Genomic DNA, 22278 nt, shown 5'->3' on the forward strand with positions numbered 1-22278 from the left:
TGAGGCTTCAGAGGAAGGTGAAAAAAGAATTATCAGCAGATATTCCTTCCTGACACTAATAAGTGATTCACTGAAGCATGTGATTTTATTATAGGCAATATTTTAATAGAGGATGTGTCTGGAATATATTAGGAATGTTATATGTTCTGTTTGTTTGCTACAACATTGTTTGCTACTTGATTAGCAGGGATCAATTAAATAGGGAGTAGTGATTCATAGGGAAAAAACAAACTGGAGTTTCAGATCCTGCCTTTATCAATCCTAATAGGGTAATGAGCATTTAAAATGCTACTCTCAGACATGTCCAGATTCGTACTTAGTTTTTCAGCCCAGATGGATCTGAAGGAGTTACCTGAAGGAAACTGGAGCAAAGGTCCCAGATGTGGATAAAAGAGATCGAGAAGTGGGCCTTCTCTGGGATAAGATAGATCGCCTCAAGCTTTAAGTAATAAAAATATGTATGTGAACCTATTTTTGTGTTACCAGCCCTTTCCGCTTATATTTAGTTCTATCTTTATAATTAAGATCCCTTTGAAAATGTTTTCTACCCTTACAAATAGCCACTGATGCTGAAGGGCAGCCTTGCAGGCAGCAACCAGAAGATCCTGCCTAGTGTCAGGAAGGATGGGAAAAAGGAGAGGAAAGACACAACCCTGTTGTTGCCACAGTTGTCCTAGAAGGGATAAGGAAAGGCTTCAACTTAGTGAAGGGAAGAAGGAAAAAGAGGCTGTCCTTGGTGCCCAGGGAAGTAGAAAGGGCTCTGCCTAGTTAGTAGGCAGGAAAATGCCCTTCACAAAGCCAGAAAGGAAATGCGGTCTCTGCTCAGCAAGGGAAAACCAAAACTGTCTGAGCAGAGTGTGCGTATTGGTGTGACAGGCAAATTGCATCCTGTCTTAGGTACCACACAGGCTCACTAAACTGTGCTTGAAAGATTTGGACCCAGTCTTGCCTTGTAAACATTAAAGTATTTTAGCCTTACAAAGGCATCTGCAAATGAGGAAACTAACTCAATCTTGCAAAAATGCAATTCTTCCTGTGAAGCATGACAAGTCATATAAGCATCATTTGGATGCCTATTTGCTTATGGTGAAGCTAAGATGTCCTATCTGTCTCATTAAAGTGTCATGTTAGTACCAGCACAAATCATAACCTCTGTAAGTTTAACAAAAACTCTATGGATTCTGCTAGTGGGGACTCAAGTTGAGTCTTTCTAATGTGACATGAACAGAGAGTTTCACAAGTCTAAAACCAGAATGGCCAAGGGGAACAGACAGTTAGGACAACACAACTACCAGAACCCAGACAGTTTGCAAAGACATAGAAGTTTTCATTAAGACAACAGAGATTAGATGTGGAAACTGACTTTAAGGAAAATAAATATTTTTCATTTAAATACTTCAGCTGATGAGAAATATGCCACATGCAAAATAAGTTGTTCCAATAGCAAATTACCTACATTGCTGAAAATTACTGCCATGCCTATAAAAAAATGCGCCTATTTTCCTCTCCCCAATTCTGTCCCCTATATAGGCAAAATCTTTTATCTTTATGCAAATCCAGTTGGAATAAATTGCACTCAACAGATATGGTATTCATCCATGTTGATCTCATTGCAAAATTGAGACAAATGCATGTGGAATGTACACATACTCTACTGTTAATACTCATACTGTGTATACTCACTCTATATTACATATGGATCAGGTTGTATTCACAGCCACAGATTTTAGCATAGATTTGATCCTCCAAGACATCAAAGCACTCCAGTGAGTATGGTTTTATAGGGTCAACTCCATCATGAACCGTGTAACACACAAAACCATACAGAATCTAGTTTGACAAATCTCACATGTGCCTTGGAGCAGACTCAGTGTACACATTCTTCAGGATTAAACATCTACATGCATGTATCTATAGTAATATAAACAACAGAACAGTAAGAATTGTTTTAGCTACATATAGGAGATTATATATATATACACACACACATGCGACTCTATATCACAGTGTCCTCATATGGATGCAAAGAATAGTGGACAAATCTCTTGTGGAAACATTGCTCCTACAAAGTCATGGAGGAAGAGGCTGAGGGGATAAAAAAGATGGAATTTCTGTATGAGTAAAAATACTTATTGTAGACCTTTTGCTGAGGCAAATGTACTTCTATCAGGAAAACACATCGTCTGAGAAACTGGCACAAGATTTACTAAAAAATCCACCTTTTTTTCTAGCATGAACTATGTTAATGAGAGGAGGATGTGCCAATGTAGCATTATATTTTTATACCTCTTACACAAACATTTTCTAACTTTGTCTGTTACATTTACCACAAGCAGTCATTGCCTTTCCTCCATTTTGTTGCTAATAAATGAATATAGGACATGTCACCATCTATGGCTGACAGTAAAATAATGATCAGCTGGGTCCTGAATCTATTCCAATCTTTCAAGAAGAAAAAAGCTTTACACAGGTGCCCTGCATGTGGCAAGTACTAGGCCACATGCAAGAATAACGACCTTCCTGAAAAAGCAACCTTTTTCTTCAGAGGAAGCAGCCTGATAGATAAAAGTAACTAATTTAATTCCTGGCCTATGTTGATTGGCACTATCGAACTCCCTTTCTAATTAATTTCATCCCTGCTGAAGGGATCTAGCTTCACTACCAGGATCAAATGCCAGAAGTTGTAATCCTATCCATCAGAAATAAATTAACTGTACCTGTACACCTGATCGGCCAGAAACCTTGCTGGCAGGAGAGGACTCATCCTGCCTAGCAGTCACCATACCATTTAGTATTCAAGCCTGTCATTCTCTTTACTGGTCATCACAACACAATTACCCCTCTTTTACCATCAGTCACTTTTTTTTCATTTTAAAAATACCTGCTACAAACACAGTTGCACAACGTGTGCTATACATTTTAAACCAGTGTTACTAAATCGTGGTAAGAGGAACAGTACTCATGAAAACTTATGGCCAGTCATTACTATTAAAAATCTGCTGTTATTTTTAGATCACAAGCTAGTTCTCACCTTCATGAGCCTTTGTCTAATATATTTCTCACCATTAACTACCTTAAAGATACCTTACTAAAAGCCTTTCCTCATGTACCTCCAGCTAGATACACCATGGAAAATGACTAGTCCTGCCTCTCCAGGACTTTGCTGGAATACTAAAAGTTAAGAGAACTTTAAATGTGTGTCAACAGCTGCGACGTGCCCTCCAGCTGCCAGCTCAACTAAGTACTATATATCTCCTCAGAACAAATACCACCTTTTCTGAAAAGGTTACCACACCACTGAAAAATCCTCCAGGGCATTGTGATTACTGCTTTTTTGAAACAGTAATAAAATAAAATCTTTATTATAGTTAGAAAACTCTAGAACCTGCACAAATCTCTTCATCAGGCACATTCTATAAATATTTTTTCAGATACAGAAACTGAAATTTATTTTCTATTATTATCACTGTATATTTATTTTTTAATTGTAATTTATCGATACATGACATTTTGTCTTTTAATGCACATCTCTTAACCTTACACTGATGGAAACATTATTTGCAATGCACTACAGATATCACTAGTACTATGAAAAAGCAAATAGCTTGACTGTAACCTGACCTCCTGCTCATAAAGTTAAATTATTCAACTCCCCCACACTACAACAGGAAGTAAGTACTTAAAAGATGGGATAGAAGAATATAAGACAGCTATTCTGCTTTGATGGCTCTGATTTCAGTAATGGAACTAAATACCTTGAAAGTCTTTGACATTCATTTGTATTCTTCCTTGAAGAGAAAACACACTTCTGCTTTGATTTAGATTTTTAAAAAATTAACCCAAGCATTCTGAGGAAAAGGAAATTTTAAAAGGTAAGTTTCCATTGCATTTCAGAAGCCACAGATATTCAAAAACACTGTAATATGTAAAGTATTTATATCACAGTCAAAACTACACCTCAGATCTTCCTGGCTACTAATCTTGTTCTCAGGCCAATAGAAGACACATCTGAACTGGAGAAAACTTCCAAGAATTACCATTCTAAAGATATGTTCAAACATATGGGCACCTGAATTAATCTACGTTTACTTGGAAATCTTTATAAATAAGAAGTTTTGGGTCAATTAAAAAATAGTAAGGGTTCAGTGGGCCTGAGCCATCATCAGCTATTTGAAAACAATATTGGTCACCTATTTGTAAGACCTAATTATAATTTACTTTCATATTTTGTTCTCTCTTTCCTGTAAATTAGAAAGGAATAAAAGATGACCGCAAAATTAAAACTGAAAATATTTTTCCTGCACATATTGTAATTTTGCTTCACTGTTTTCAAAATTTGATCCTTTCAGTACATGAAAGAGTAATTTGGAGTAGGTAAAAATTCACATTTCCCACTGGAACTCTGTCACAAAAGCCACGCAGGAGAAAGGGCTTCTTGTTAGAGACCTCGTCAAATACACTGAGCACAGCTTTGTCTCTCCTTTACTATATGGCTCCTTTCAGGAAAACAGCATTTGTTGGTTCCTGAGTGATGATATAAGAATAGTTCTACTATTCTAAACTTTTACACTTCTATGTGTTGTATTCAACAGAGAGTCAGGCACTTGTTTTAAAACAACACTGACAGGGAGCAGATAAAACACCATCATGACACTTTGCAAAAAAGTTCCTAGGCTGCAAGAAGGTGAGCTAAACACACTCCGGACCTTGCAACCAAAACTCCCATGAGTGCAATGAACCCAGAAAACTTGCTATGCAAAATTAAGATCTGACTGCCTTTCTCAGGGAGGGTCCTACTCTCACTGTTAGGTACTCTTATGAAAGCATTTCCACAGACTTCCTTTGCCATACTGAAGAATCTACAAAATGTTTACCTATTTTGGGAAGGGTTTTTAAGAAACTAGCTGGTATTGATTTAACTCCTTTTCTCATTCTCTGCTTATAACCTTTGCTTTTGCTGAGTCACATTGTGCATGAGAAATCATTTTGCACACTCTCCAAAGCAGCTATGGCTCCAGCTTATTGAAAAAATAGCTTTTTCTGACTTCTAAGCAGTTCCAGTTCTACCAAGTTCTCTTTTTGCAGTTCTTCTATGCTGTCTAATTTTATACTAGATTAATCTTCTGATCTGTCTGTTCCCCTCTCCTTGGTTTCTCATCCTCCCACCCCCAAAAAAAGAATGAACGTAAGTAACCAGTGCACGATTTGCAAGCTAATTTGTTTAACAAACAGCCTACTCTGATAAAAAGAAAAGGTATTTATCACATTTCTTGACCAATATAGTTTTAAAAAGAGCGCCCTGAAGTACATCTAACACTCAGATATCTAAGCAATTCACTAAGTAAAGTTCATCTGACACATTATTTCATTTCTCATTTCAGCCATGCCTTACAAATTTTGTTTTACAACAACCATATTTTGAACCATTAAAATACCTTCCTGCTAAATATCTCCAAACAATAATGAATTAAGTTTACAATGGTGATTATAAAATTTACTGAGGCATGCAAGTGATACTGCAGATGTTGATCTCTATTAGATTTTATCTGAAAATACAAATTCACTGAATGCAGGCTGGTATCAATGGAATGAAAGGAATCTGTAGTAACAAAACATTAATGTAATTAAATTCACTACTGATAACAACTTTGCTTTGAACTTGACATGACTGCACAGACATATAAACCAATACATTTACTTCAGAATCACATCCTTTCTATACAAGCAATTCAGCAAAAATTCAGCACTGCATCTTTCAAGGGCTAATTTCAATTTGTATGGGGAAAAGGGTCAAAACATGGAAAAAACAAGGAACTGCTTAACAAAACTACTGATTTTAAATATTCCTTGCTAATCTACAAATATTTAGGTAATAAGTTCATTTCGCAGTTTTTTATTAAATCAGGATCATCACAGATAGGAAAATGGGACCACCAGTAGAAATGGCTTTGTTATCCTTTATTTTGACTGAGGTTTCAGTAGCCCTTATATCATATCATTTGATTTTAGAGAACTGCAAAGAGAGAAATAACTGTATTTTAATCTTACTGTTCATTCAGCTACATTGATGAGTGCTTTCCTTTTACAAATAGGTTAAACATCCTGAGAGTTTTCTTTATTTCTACTTTTGAACATTTTGAAAATGAATATTTTGCTAATTATTTCCACTTAATATATAAACAAGAAATATCTCACCTACTTTTTCAGTAAAATCTCTTGTTAAAAAAGCTAATCATAAAAACAATGCTAAATGGATTAAATTGCTTTCAAAAATAATTGGTCAGAATGTGCATTCTAGTTACCTGTCTCAGCACTGACACCACAGAAATCATTTGCAGAACGGTGGAATCAATTAACAGCTGCCATACAGCAGGTCTCAAATGAGTTTAAAACCCGGGGTGTTAAAAGAATAGTAGGTCACGGAAACATTAAAACATAAAATGAGTTAATATGATACTGAACTGTTACTGAGAAAGACTTCAAATAATATAAAATACAAGAAAATTCCAAAATTCTGCATATACTATTTTTATGAAAAGAAATCCAACTTTTTGAGAAATATTTTTGTCACAGAAAATATAATACAATTTAAAATACTAATTTAAAGAAAAGTACAAGACTTTGTTAAAGATACTATGCTTATATATCTGAAGCACAATAAAAAGTTTTTCACTACTTCCATGGAGCTTTTTTTGCTAAAAGTAAAAAATATCTTCCTAATCATCCCCAAAAAGAACAAAAATGCTGAGCGTTACACATTGTTTTCACACAACACATTCAGCATCTTTCTTCCCTGCTTTACCTTTTGATCAGCCACAGCACATCTGGGAAGTAGGAAGCCTCGGGTTCATGAGAATACATCAATTTCTGTTCTGGCTAGGTCTTTCATTTAATCCTCTAGGTTCAGTGAAATCATATGAACAGTCTCTTAATTTTGAGACACAATTTTTTAGATATATTTTACAATCCTTTCCCTTCCCCAAAACACAGTTACAAAATATAAGGCATCTAGGGGGAAAAAAAAGAAGTCTAGGATATGAAAAAACAGCAATTCAAGTCAGAGAGCTGACCCAATGGGAAGCTATTGAGAGCATGAGAGGAGTGTTATAGTTTAATGCTGTTACCATGTGCTGTATATAGCTGGAGGTCAAGTAAGAATTTACCCTATAAGGAGGATTATGGTACTTAGCTGATTAGTGCCTTGCTACAGTACTATTGCCTACAAATGTACATGCTGGTCAAGGCATTTAATTTAAACTATTTTTAAAATCGTGCAGCTCCAGTATTTCATGTTTTGTGTTACTAGGTTCAGCATCTTCCTTGTGTTCTAGGTCTCAAATGAAATTATATAATATCTATTATTTTTAGTTCGCTACAAGTCAAATTTTGACTTGATTTTCAACCGTTAGGTTAAAATAGCTGTAGCATCTACTTCAGTCAGACATACTGAACATACTGTAGAAATGAAAATACTTTTTTTACATACCATTTAAAAAAAAAAAACAGTGAAAATCAATGGACTAATTATTCCTAGCAACAGTCATCAGAACTCACTTTCAAAATACAGTGAGAATGTGAAAATAATAGAAAGCGAATGTGTAGACAGTGTCATTTGCATTAAATAATTATAAACACATTTTTCCACAATTTCACAAGCAAGGCATCTTCTATCTATGCAAACTAGCTTACAAATAAATTATATTTAATATAAAGTACCATACCCCAGCTAAAATTGACTGTAATGAATTTAAACCATGATAAAGTGGCATGACATGGGAAAAATACAGACTTAGCAGCAACCTAGATTTTCTCCACCTCAATAATAGTGAGTTCATACTCCTAGAAAAGGCATTCTGACACCAAAGTTTTTTCCCTCAGTCATCACAGAGAATATATCATAACACACTTCGTCTATGCATCATTACACCCAATTTTGATTCTAATCTTTTTAAGGTATTTCAGTTTCTTACCACAGGGACTGTTCAGCAGACGCTTTTCCCAGCAGTTGAAAGTATCCTGGTTTTTCAAAGGAAACCTTTAAGTCTGATAAAGAGGAGAATTTTCTTTCAAAGAAACACTCCATTTTACTAGGGTATTATCACTATTAAATAAAAAATATAGCTACTTTAATAATGATCAAACAGTAAGAAAATGTTAGCAATGTGGACAGTCATATGAGAATTGTGTTGCCTAATAACATCTCTGCAGGCTGTTTTGGATTGTTGAACTCCTAAACCTGTAACTTTACTAATGAATGTGAGTCAGCGTATCTTTTCTTTTTCTTCTCTTTTTATTCTATCCACAATTACAATATATATGTGATATCATACAATGAACTTCAGTTTTAAAATATCTCTCTGGTTCATATTTCAATCTGGAAGAGATGAAATAGGTCATACTGAGCTGTTTTGATGGCTCCACAAACGAGCAAGCAGAAAATAATCAGTATGAAATGTCCAGTTGCTTAAGTAATGTGAGGCAAAGGCCCATTATTAAATCCAGTGAATTAAATCAATGGTGGCTCATCAATGAACGGTGGGCTGTGTGCAGCGGCTTCTCCGAGACAAAGCTGTCAGGCTAAACATGTTCACGCTAGGGAACATCAGCTGGACCACTATGAAATGACAGAGGTGTGTTCAATAACTCTTGGAAATTACCATGGTACATAAAACTTTAAATTTCCAATTCAGCTGTCATTCTCAACATGCTGGTGAGACAGTATTAAATGTGTGTGTTTTTAAAGCAGTACCTAACTCTATCCAATGCAGAAGCAGACTGTAAGTTTACAGAAAAATAATTTGTATTTCTGTAAAAAGCTATAGCACCTATATTACATATTGGTAGGACATGACTTTACAATGTTTTTCAAGCTGAAAGAACTTGCTCCACAGCAGTTTAAGTACTGGGCTCGCAATCCCCAGTCCTTGCGTGAGCCCAAACATGTGCCCAAATGTGCAGGATGGAACAGTTACGGCTGCCTAGACAGACCTCCTTCAGTTTAGATCCCAGGGCTCAGATAGGAGGTAGGGATGTCCACCATGTCTGTGCTGCCTGGGTTTTCAGAGACGTTGTGTGAAAAACTTCCCACCATACTACCATGTAGTAACAACATCATGAGCATAACAACCACCTGGTTTCGTGAAATACAGCAGATAGCAGGGCCATCCTCAGACACCCAGTTCAGATCCCTGAATTAGGTATTTCTACCAGAGCTACTTTGCTTTTCCACAGTGCTAAGACCAGCTCTGGATGTTGCCCCCTCTTAGTTTCTTCTTTTCTTCACCTCTGATCATCTCTTAGAGATGTCTGCGCTAGAGCAAGCCTTCCATAAAAGAGGCTTAACACGCAGCTTTCCCAAGAAGAAAACGTATTCCTGGATCTTTGTAAAAATCCATATGGAAGATCACTAGCTAGTCTAGAAAGTCTGTGGAAGTGAACACCTGGAAGTGAAAAGGGCAACCCTGGCTGCCTAGCAGCTTTTATACGGAAAAGTAGCATCCAGTCAAGATGACAACAGTATAGAACATATGGAGGAAAATACCAACCTCTTCTAGCAGGAAGCAAACCAAGTCCTTGCAGAACTACTAGAAACACTATAGCCATGAAGAAAATTCACTGAAATATATAACTATGTTTCTTCCAAGAAAGTTGTGTGGGAATCAAAGGCGCTTTAAAATGAAACAACTAAAATAAACCTAGTCTTGTAACATAAACAAGCCCTTATACGTATTCTGTATTCTACTTGCAATGAAGGTAGATTTAAGTAGTCTGACTTAAAAAAAGAAAATAAGATGGTAGCTTTTTATATTCCACAGGAGAAATGAATGCTCATTTTGTAACTCCATGTGTATATAAACATCCCAACTAATTCAAGCTTTACAGCTCCTGTCAACCAATATAACCTGCTCTACCCAAGAAGCTAGTTTTCAGTAGGTTTCTCCAAAGTCAAGATACGAATGATGAAATTCTAACTAAAATTCAGGGCTACATATTAGAAGATTTTGGACCTAACATTGGTCACTTCTTCCATAACAACAGCATTTCTAGAAAAGGTATGGGAACTAATAAAAAGAAGGCCAACCAAGACCAACTAGACTCAATTGGCAAATAGCTGAGAAACACTGAGAGGGAATTGTTCAAGTCGTACAGATTCTCAGCACCTTTGATAAAACATGATTATTATGAAAATTACAGAGTAATCTCAATAACTCAGTCTTAAGTAGAATGTGAGCAATCAGCTAAGAAAACACAGTAAAGGAACAGAAAAAAAGTAATTAAGGAAAGTGATGACTTAAAACATTTTGTGAAGACACCCATGAAAGCTTTCAGAGATTAGTGATGACTTCATCACTCTCAGTACTGTTATTGTCAGATTGTTGGGATCAGTAGTATTTTTTAAGTTAACTTTTACTTTCATTGTTGAGCTAAACAACAAGAAATGTTAAATGCATGCTCACTGAAGCACTTTTCAAGCATGAGAACAACTGGATATCAGGCTGGGAAGCCAGGCTAACTTTGCAAGAAACTATAAAAGACACTCAAGATGCTTGAGTTGATGGAGCAGAGAATGAAGATCAAGTTTCTGTAATTTTACAGGAGAAAAACAATCAAAATGGATAGTTGGACAGATTTGACTTTTACAATTGGCAAAGAATATTTCATGGTATATAGCAATTTTGATGTGTATATCCAGGTGAACTAACACAAAAGTTACAAAATTAATAGATTAATATATAATAATGAGAGAAGGATAACCATGATCACATAAGTTTGATGTCCTTCCTCCACAGGGTGTTTTTTCCAGAAATTAGATTAATGCCAGATATAACTGAAACTTTGCTGAGAAGGAAGAAAAATTAAATTAAATTCCTTATATTTGTCCTTACTGTGGCACCAAGCTCATTTATCCTCATTGTTAGGGTGATATTTCCCAAAGCAATGGATTAGATTACTTGGGTTTATATGGAAGATATGCTATTAATAGCACAACCTAAAGAACCTTTACCTTTCCACTATCTGGCCATTTACCTACAGCTGTAAATCCTGTAGCAAGGTGAGAACCAATGGTAGTCAGTTGGAATTTTGTGTTTGATTTATAAATACATAGAAACTTGAGGTGAGGAGGAGGGGGGAGGGAGAGAGGGAAAGGAACTGGATAATGATAGCCATGTTAGAAAATTCTTGCCACAGATATAAACACTTGAAACACAGATAAAATCTTGAGAGAATTACCATCATCAGAAAAAAATGGGTTTCTAAAAGCCAGTTTTGTGAAAAGTGGACAGAAAGATATTATTGTGCTAGAAGTTACAGACATTTCTTCTTCAGCCCTTTTTTGCTTTTTTAAACTAGTTTAGAAATACCTTCAGTAATGCGTTAGACACCATCTCTGAATGGAGAATTCATGTGCAGTTACTGATCAATAGTGTAAAGGCTAAAAACTGACATTAATGGTACGGAAGCATTTTCTAGCTAGCATTTGCCCAATAGTCACAAAATATTGAGCATATGAAGAAAAATTCCAGTTTAACAAAAATTTGAGATGGTATTAGATCAGTTTAACTGAAAGTAGAAACTTCACCTATGACTTCAAAAGGATATTCCATGTTATAAAAATACAATATTAAAGCATAAATTTCTTTTTGAAAACAGGGACTTTATGACTTATTTTCTCTTTCTCAGTTATTTAAACTAACAGGGAAGCATTTTTTCTATGCTTTATGCTGTATTACTGCTTTACCTTGCTAATAGTTTATTCTGCACTAGGACTGCTCGTGCACCTTGGGACAACTCTGTTCCACTAAGCAGTTTAACCACATACAACAGTTAGACTGCACCAGCATTAATTTCAGCAGGATAGTTCCTGTAAGTGCAACAACCCTAGAGACTTTTAGAGACAAATGCCAGCCTAGGTTCACCTGCTCTTCTTTGACAGGCACTGCGGCTGCCCTATTCTATGCACACTTTTGCCATAGCTCTTCCTTAAAGCACTGGCTTAAGGGAATATAGAGTGGAAATTTTTAATGCTACTGGAAGAGATACGAGAAAAAGAAGTCAAACTGCTAAAGTCATTAGGAATGACACACATTTCTGCAAGACAGCAAACTTAACATGGAAAATGTTCACAGCCACGAGATCCATCATTTTGCCAGACATTCTGAAAACTCTTTGTCAAGAATCATCAAAGATACAGGCTCACAGGCAAAGGCTGGTACAGCAAAATACTTGAGGACTTGGCAAGACTGGCAAGGACTGGCAATTATGTAATTCAAATACGAAATTCTGCTTTCTCTCTTTCTCAATAAATTGCCTTAAGAGAACACTTACTGAATGAAAAGTCATTTTCAGGTCAGGTCAGCCTAACACTGGTAGGACCATGTTGTCTCACCACCTGCAAACACTACTTTTTTAGTTCAAAATTTTTCAGGTTTAAAAAAGAATCTTTCACTTATGCAGGAACCTGGCCTTGACATTTTGGTTCCAGATTATCAGGGATAATGGATCACATAAAATAACGTGATTAAAGATTGTAATAGCAACAGTGAGATGATTGGCATTTTATGCAAATTCTGTATAATCAGAGGGACTAACACAGGAGCCTATAAATACTGCAAGAACCTGGACTGGGAACTTGTTCAGGACTACTCTGCTATTATCTAAAAAATACAGCTTGTGTCTGCAAGCAAACACAGAGATATGCATTTCAATGAAGTGGACTAAAATGCTTTCATTAATTGTTTTATTTGGAAGTTGTATGTCTTCCAATCAGTATTGACCACTAGTTGATATGATAGGCAAAGAAGCTCATGAAGGAATGAAGAATACGATAAATTTTAAATCTAAGGAAGTTGTACTCAAAAAGATAATCAAATTTTGCTTAATAACAATTTGACAAAAAGATAAAGCTGCAAATCAACATTATAGCTTTACAAATACTGCCTACAGAAATCAAACAACAAAAAAAAAATCAGTGCTAGGAAAGACGGACACAAAATAAAACGTAATTCAGGAAATTTCTAATCTAAGCTTCTGTCATGACTTTACATTCTCTGTAATAGCAATGCTTGTGGGAAACAAGAAGGGAGTGTTGTATATTGCTTCTGTACACTGTACAGGACTTGCTGGGTGTAAGTACGGGCTAAGTACCCGTGCAGGAGCAAACTGTGATATTCTGGTTTATTTACTTGCCTAGACATATGCCCAGAAATATTCCTGGTTTCAAGATGTTTCTTATCATTGCCACTCCCAGATTTTCAAATATAATTTTGTTAGTTTATTCATAAACTTCGTCTTCTGGCTTCCTATGATTAGGAGTTATTTGCCCCTTATTATTCCTTCTTAGAACAGATATTGCCACAAGGAGTCTTCTAGTGTGGAATAGGACAGCATTTCTTGCCTACAATATTTAATACCTTCTTGTCTATGAACTCAAAGGAAAGGAAAGGGTTAGCTGAGAAACATATGTCCTAATCATCCTTAGACTAGCAACATGACAATAATAATTTATCCCTCACCTTTAAAAAAACCCCAAAACATGCACTTTTGCACTCCAAAAAACATCTGTGGAAGGCCAAGTTTGAGAATTCAAGATCATAAAGGCCTTATCTTATATACTCACAAACTCTTTTAATTTTCAGTAAATCTTCTTACTAAAGTTTAACAAGTAGGAGTGTAAGTCTCTATGCTTCATTGTTTATGGCAAGCTTGAAGGTGCTTGAAAATGTCTCTGGGATGATTGTCTCATAAAAAAAGGGAATGACTGCATGAGTAAGTTTAGGGCCAGTACATCAGTGCCAGGTGTCCCTATAAAAATACTCCTATGAACAGCCTTTGGAAGTGAAGAATCACAAGTGATTTTGACAGGGACATGTGAAACATAGTTTTATCACCTGATTCAGTGACCAAGCTCAAGCACCAGCATAAGAAGAGGGTTTTTTTTAATGTATATTACTTCCAAAGATCAAGAGAAAATTAGTCCTCTGGACTTCTGTCTTAAGCTAGCTGACTATTAAAGGAAGCTTCAACACAGACATGATTTCCTTTCCTGATTCTAACTGCTGTCTAACAATACTTATGCTAGTGTTTCATGTAGTACAGCAAAACATAAATACTCCAAATATTCTAGTACATGGGTTCATTCATTCTGGTGCGCAAAACCCAAACATAGCTTTGTTCCAGTAACACAACCTGCACACCAGTTTTATTGCAAAAACTGTTTTCTGCATATGCATTTTTTTAAAGTTTCCAGTTCTTTACATGTTCCACAGCTGACTGGCATATTGAGGCCCATAATACAAGATAGCAAAAGAGCAAATAAAAAGCAATACACCTTATATAGATATGCATTTCATTTTTCAGTTACTCTTCCTGAATCCACACATATTCCTATTCTTTGCCATCAAAAGTACCTTGTGACCATGGCAAAATTGCAACCTTATCAACACCAGGATTCCAGGACCTATATATTCCTATACTACCTTTTAACAAGAGGCATTTAGCTTTCAGGCACAGTGCCGTGATTGTGTCCAACTGCAAATCAGATCTCTTCTGTGAGAGAATCTGTTTGCATCAGGCCTTCCAATAAAACATATTTTTGAAGTATTTATCCTCAGAGCCTTTTCCTGAGAGATCATACTATCTTTTCAGGTCATCTTTACGACACCCCATCCTGGGGGTAGGCAACAAAAAAGCAGACTTTGGGTTGAACTGTAGCTCTTCATATGAACTGGAGTTATGGAGGATTTTCTCAAGTAATGATTCGAGATCAGCATGGGAGATAAAATTGAAACACACTGGTATGAGAAGTGGATACAATGCAAATAGCAAGACTAAAAAAAGGCAATTGAAATTAGAAGACTCCCAGAATTCTTGGTTTGAGGTGACCCACACATTTTTCTTACAGCAAGTAGTACACTAAGGAATAGTGGAACAATTACTCTACAATTATTAACAATTACTTTTACAGTTGAAATCATTTAACATGCTATCTTGACCATTCTTATGCAATATTCTGTTGCAGATTGCAGAGTGGAAGATACCAGCCTTGAACAGAAGTTCAGGGTGAAATCACAATTATGAGAACACTTAAGCAGCAGTTTGGCATTTAAAGACTCCAACGTTGCAGCCGCATGAGGAAGTTTCAATGCCAATTGTTCATGTTCCCTTGTATGGAAGCCAGGACACATGTAACACCAATGCACACTTACTCTGCTCAGAAATAACATTTAAGTCTTCTGAATTTGTTACTTTAGTAACAAATGGATAAAAAAGAAATAGGTCCATGGCAAAGATAAAACCCTTATTTGGAATTCAGATGGATAATGCAAAGGAGGAGAGGGATTTATGACTCAAACTTCCCAAAAATTTCAGACAAGTAGTTATGCAATGGATGGGTTTACTGCACATCCAGAATGTGACCACCTCCAGATTATTCCTCTATACCTTCAGCATAAGAAGGAATGATGAGACAGAAGAAAGAGGGAAGCATACATCTGCAGAACTTCAAAGAAAAGGCTGGGGGGAAAGAAATAGAATGAGAAGCAAGAGACCATGTGCAGCATAACCTGCACTTACTGTAAATGAGGTTCCCTTCATTACATTAGGAGACCTATTTAGTGGTTCTGATATCACCAAATTTACTCCAGTTAGGAGTCTGAGATTCTCAAAAGTGCCTAACATCTGAGTCCATATTTCATGGCTTTTCCGAAACCCATTACTTTAAGACAGATCATCTTCACCAGAAAAACTGTTTTCCTCTTATTACTTATATCTCAGTAGAAATGCTGCTGTTGGGGATTTAAAACCTATTTATAACTTTTCCATAAGACCCAGACAAATAGAAGTCTGAACTTCAGAAATCTATGTGAAAAATTGTTTAAAATAAATGTTTCTTAAAATAATAAGCCCTGGCTATAGTATGATTAATTTTTCTCAGAGTAAATTGTAATATGGCAAAACACTAGTAAGTCTGAACATTCGTTTGGAATATTCAGTATAGAAAATTTAACAAAAATTGAATGGTTGAAACATGGTTAAAAATTGTTCTTATATTCTGACTACTGTTTTAACAAAATATTCCTTTTTTTTTTAAGACTTTATTATGCTAAAGAGTAAAAACTATTCTAGTATCACTAGCAATTTTCTGTAGTGTGACTACAGAACATGTATTGCCTCATCTCTGAAGAATTTCTCACCTATTCCTTGAGAGGTGACATTCCTGTCACATTATTTTGTAGTGGTGGTTAAATAACATAAAAGTTATCCAGTCAGGATAACTATCAGAAGCCAGTAAATTTCAAAGCCTATTCAAAATGAAAATAATGAAATCAAGTCCACATACTCAGTCATATCCAGAGAATTCAAGGGATTTCAACAAGATTTAAAGCTGGGATTTTTCAAAAGGTAACAACAGGAAATAATTATTCCATTTATCACTGGATTTTTTTGGTTGTAGTTGTCTTTACTAAAACTTTTTTGCTCCTTGCTGTTGCTATAATAAAAAGACAAAAAATTAAAAGTATTAGGCCAAATGCAAAATGATGCATTTATAACAAAGCTTAATCTGACATTTATTACCTGTGACTATTTCCTACCAAGATCACTATTAACAATAATGTGGCATCCTCTAAAGAAATCCAGACCACTAAATCTGGAAACAAAGGCCATTAAAAAAAAGCTATCTCATTGCTAAATCTCACACTAAGCTGTATTTTCTGACGAAAACCAGAATGTCAGAAAAAATGTCTATATACAGATATCTTCCACCTTTACTTTATGCAGCTAAAACAAAGTATTGTTAGGAAGCCTGAATTTTAGAAGGACAAAGATGTCCAAATAGACATAACTTCAATTGTAATTCCAGGCATGACCAACAGATACTGCCAATTTTTAAAATACGTCCAAAGACCTGTCAGTGCGATGAAAGCTGGCTAAGACAATGGGCAACCATGCCATAAGTTTAATAAAGTTTCAAATCTTTTAACCAGTAGAGTGTTGACATTGCCATGAGATAATTTCACTGTAAGCCAACTTTCAGTGCTTAAACAGCTAACATCAAAACCTTCAATGAAGTGCATGTTTATGAACTCTCTGGCCCACTCTATATAACAAGATTTATACCTTTATATAAATCAAAATATTGCTATTTTACCACATTCTGTTCAGTAAAACAGATATTTCTGTTATGTTTTCAATAATGAACATAAAAGCAAACATGGTAAGTAAATGTCTTTAGAATTCAAATATCTTTTCCTAAATCTCAGATTACATTACTTCTGAAATAGAAAACAATTTACAAGTACTTGTAAAATACTTCTGAAATAAATGAAGGTATGCTTAAACATCTTATGCTCTTATAGTTAAAAAGTGCAACAGCTTTTCTTGTCAGGATCTAATGGGGACATTGTGCTGGGCATAACATAACTGTTGGATCAAAAGCCAGAGAGGGAGAGAAGAAAAGATGCTCTCTTATCTCCTTTGGAATATTGCACCTACATTTGTCACATTTCCAAAGACACTTATATAAAAATTTCTCAATTATCAAAATTCACTGTGCCCCTGAAGTATGATCCTGAGGCTTAGAAAGCCTTGGAAATTTTAACTTATGTTTTCTCTCTTGAAAATCATACTTCAGTGATTTCATTAATTTGAGGTCTCTACACTTCACGGCTTTTTAAATCCATAGCATCCCTTACTTTCAAGCCAACGAGGTTGTACAAACATTTATTATCAGCTTAGAATAGAAAATATACTGAAATGCAAATAAATTATATTTTTCAGTATTCAGAAACAAAATTATTTTCACAGTAAGTAAATTATTATCATTATTTTATTAAAATTTCCAGACTTCTGGCATAGAATATTTTACTCATTTTACCTATCTTTCCACAAAATTAATTATATCATGAAATAATTATATATAGTAGCTGTTTTAGTGTTAAAGTGGTTTTATATTCTACTAATGCATACATTTTTTGAAAAGTTAAAGGGGTTTTTTTGCAGTGAAAGGGACAGTTTTTAAAAATAACGGTAGTATTTAGTTGATATTCTATAAAGCTCCATACTTTTCATGCCATTATCAGAACTAGAGAGTACATGCTGGGGCTGCATTGTACTTTCCGGTTGAAAGAACAGCAAAAGGAGACAACTGCACATTTAGTCTGATATTCACTAGAAAAAAACTTCAATCCCTGCAAGACAAAAACCATACATGTTCACTCTGAGGGACAGAATAAAAATGTGAATACAGGATCCTTTCAGCAAATAATGACTCATGCATTTATTCTTTGTTCATTTTCTCTTATGGCTCATATGAAATGTTACAAAATACTGGGTCACTGAATATACAAAATGTAACTGCACACTTAGTATCACAAAGACATGCCTCTTTACAGACTCTTTTAATACTAGGACGCAGCTAACCAATTCAAAATATGCAATGCAGTCTACTGAATAAACCATAAAAGCGATATGTCTCAGTCTATATTTGTGACTGTGCTTAAGAAATATAATTAACTGGCCAAGTACCAACAGAAGAATCTAATCAGAGCTGGATTTCTCACAGAATTCAGTGCCCTGTATAAACACACAGGTTTTCAGCAGAATTCTCAGAAAAAGCCAGTGAAAATAAAATCATCAGAGGAAAATATACAGTAATACATAAGCATCCTGCTTTTTATTTATTTTCCAAGGTGCAGACACCAAAAGAGAAGCAGTATCTACAGTAATTAAGGTACTGGATCAGTTATTCAGGAGCATTACCTTCCAAGAATATTTAGGATGAGCACAGATTTTAAAACCTCCAAAGGAAACTGAGATCTTTTGAAAACTATTATCTTTACACTTCTATGAATCACCAGATATTATGCAATAGGTCTGGATGTGTCAAAATGTACTTAGTTCTTCCACCTGTGTCTGTAAAAACAAATATTTAATTTATCTACTTATTGTTTAGCCACTGCAGATCAGGGAGATACATACAAATTTCATGGGAAGAGGCAGACAGACTTTTTGGTAGTTTATTTTTAAGAGTAAAGGGTAACAAAAAAGATTCAAAATTTGTTTTTACAGCTAGCTTTTGCAGTCATCACTTTTGCACATAATCCCTTTTACTCTCTCATATATGGAGACTTAATCAGTTTGCCTGTTTGTAGAAATAATCATAAGAAAGTAAAAAAGGAGAGAATAATTACTTACCTTAGAGTAATTGGAGTTCTTTGAGATGTATCGCTTTGATGCACAGACACCTCAGGCACTCAACATGTAATCTTAAGGCCATCGGTATTTGTTGGGGCTGTACCTGACTGCTCCCACCCTACTCCCTACAAGGCATGAAAAGGGCGATGTGAGGATCTGCAGCTCCCTTGCGACTGCAGAATCCGGATGGGAGATTCCTCAGTGGTGAGGCTGGAGGAAATACCATGCCTCCATATGCACAGAACGCCTCAAGGAACCACAGGTATTGACATCCGCTTTCTTTTTGAAATGACTGGTCATCAGCAACTCATTTTTGCTGACTCACAAACAGTAACCTGATATGCAGAATCTAGATGCTCCAAGTCTATCTAAAAATGACTCATACGATTCTGCCAAAATGAGCAGCATACCTATAAGCCTTTATAAAGAAATAGTACCCCATAAAATGTTCATATTAAGCCCCAGAGAGCAGCTTTTTAAGAAAACCTACAATCCAGTCCTGAAACTGAGGACTCAAGTTCCAGCATGTTCATCTTCATTTAAAATAATTCACTGAAATATTAAAAAACAACACCCCCCTGCCCACAAAATATCAAATCACTCAACATTTCACAGTATTTTAGTCTGGGCAGAATGCCCTCCCAGAAAGGAAAAATAAAGAAAAAAGGGGAAAAACGTTAATTCTGCTTCTGTAAGCTTGTTTAAAACTAATTACAGGGAAACATTATAGAACATCTTTTAACTCAGGGTTTAAAAAATGTGATGAAAAGGTTAGTCATAAATAAAACCTTTTTTCTTCTCCAATTCACTACAAGAATAGACTTGATCATAAAAGTGATGCTGTCAAAGGGACATTAAATTTCAGTCTTGCTAACAAAGAAAAGAATGATTTTCTATACCATTTTGCTCATTGTGTCTTATCTTGCATTAACCCAGGTATCCCTATCTGTTTAAAATGATTTCATTTATATTTTACTGCCAAATGACATTGCAGAATTTCAATGCTTAATTCAAAATAAGTTAAGAATGCGTACACAGGGATTATGTTTTTGTTTTACTTTAATACATAGATGAGGTATCTATATAATTGTGTTTTAGTAAATTATGTTTACCTACCTAAAAGTGAATAAATACTGTGCCTAACATTATCAACACTACATAAAGATAAAATTCATATCAAGATAAAATTCATGACTACATACGCTTTTGCTGTGTTCAGGAGCAGTGAAATCTGATCTATAATGTAATAACAGTGTGTGTACATGCGTGTATGTTTGGAATCTCGTATCTGAAACTCAGCATATCTAGAAAAGAGCAGAACTAGTAAACTAAATAACACATGTACCAGAAACCATATCATTCTGTACCTTAAAATAAAAATCAAATGTAGTACATTTTACTCTAGAATTAACAGACTTTACTCCATCTGACATGCTGAATTGTGATACTGCTTTTAAGGATGCAAAGAAAATAGACTGAGGTTAACTATCTCTATGCAATATGGGACAAGAACCTTAATTTTCAACATATACCTTAATGGGTGCACACTGACCTACAAGTGCTTACACAGCATTATGTTTTGCCTATGTACTTACATATTATTCAAACACTCTTTAAGTTAGCTCAGAGAATCTGCTCTCCCCAGGCTCCCTCTACAGTCAATGGAGAGAGGCAGACGACTCTAATGGGCAATTCAGGGCAGAAAACTAAGTTTAGTTCTCTGCATCATCCCCTAGCGAATCTATCTCTTTCCATCGACTATGAAGGGAGCCAAGGGAGATGAGCTTCAAGCTAAAGTTAGCATTTATGAATCTGTTGCATGGTATCACATAGTGTAAAGTGTGAATGAACTATCACAGTCCTCATGGCTAAGAACTGGAATCTACATCTCTTTTGGACAACGCTTTGTGAAAAATCAGAAGAATCATGAGTTTATATATAGCAGTTTCCAAAAATACTAAATGAAATTGAAACTTTTGCCTTTCTGATACTGAACATTGTATGTTAAGATGTTCAAACTAGCAACCGTCATCATTGTCATCATTAAGATTCAATTGTACATCTGGAAAAAAAACAGCCTAAAGACATTATCAATTTGGGTTTCAATAGAGCAGCTGCCTTTTTTACATTTTTATTTAAAACAAACTTTTTTTATTTAAAATTTTCTTTAAAACTTTAAAACTTTGAAACAACAAACCTCAGACCCAAAGGTACTGGGTGATCTCACCTAGTTTGAGAAAACAGTAGTTTAGGCACTCCAGAGACAGCTCCCTAAGTCACCAGTCACTCCCTTGGAGTCACTAGAAAGAAATGGCACTTGTAGATTCTAAGAAATTTTAGATGTCTATCAAAGGAAGAGATTAATTGCTCCCTAGAAGTACTTATATGTCTCAGTTTACTGTACAGGGAGACTAGGCAACTAAAATACAGACTTCTATATTGTAGAATTGTAAAGCCAAATGAGATTAATCCAAAATGAAGAATACCAAAAGCACTATCCCAACAACAAAAAAACCCCAAACACAAAAGGAAATCAATCACATAGAGAAATATGAAATATAGGAATAGAAAGCCCTGCTCTAAGCTGTGAAATAAGTGACAGAAAAACAAGTTTTATTAGGATCAGAGTACAAGAAAAAAACCTGTCACTAACTTTAGGACCATTATGGTATAGGTGGGGTATGTGTGATGCAGCTGCTGCATCATGAATCGACACCAACAGCATATTGACCTAAAACTAAACAAGTAATACTACAGGTAGTCCTACCTGATCTAGATGATGTTTAAGAGTGTCTATTGCTAATACTCTGCTAATGCTTATATAACTTGTCATGACATGAAAAGTCAAAATACATTGAAAAAATTTTAAATAAAATATTAAAATAATCTGTTTAATAGGACCCTTCTGCACCTTGGTCTCCTTTTGATGGTGTTTTCACTGAGTAAGAAGAATTGCACAGGCTGCTTATTTAGTACCAGGACAGACAGTATTTTATACAACCATAGAATGGTTCAGATTGGAAGGGACCTTTAAAGATCATCTTGTCCAACGCCGCTGCCATGGGTGGGGACATCTTTCACTAG

General features: G+C 35.3%; 1 protein-coding gene across 5 annotated transcripts in view; it reads right to left on the bottom strand.

Annotated features, from left to right (window-relative positions):
• The window catches only part of RIMS2 (regulating synaptic membrane exocytosis 2), a 487588-nt gene that overhangs the window by 275774 nt on the left and 189536 nt on the right, over window positions 1-22278 (bottom strand). The window lies entirely within an intron of this gene.

This window comes from Haliaeetus leucocephalus, unplaced genomic scaffold, assembly GCF_000737465.1.
Source record: "Haliaeetus leucocephalus isolate CR32 unplaced genomic scaffold, Haliaeetus_leucocephalus-4.0 Scaffold555, whole genome shotgun sequence".
In the NCBI taxonomy this organism is placed as follows: Eukaryota; Metazoa; Chordata; class Aves; order Accipitriformes; family Accipitridae; genus Haliaeetus; species Haliaeetus leucocephalus.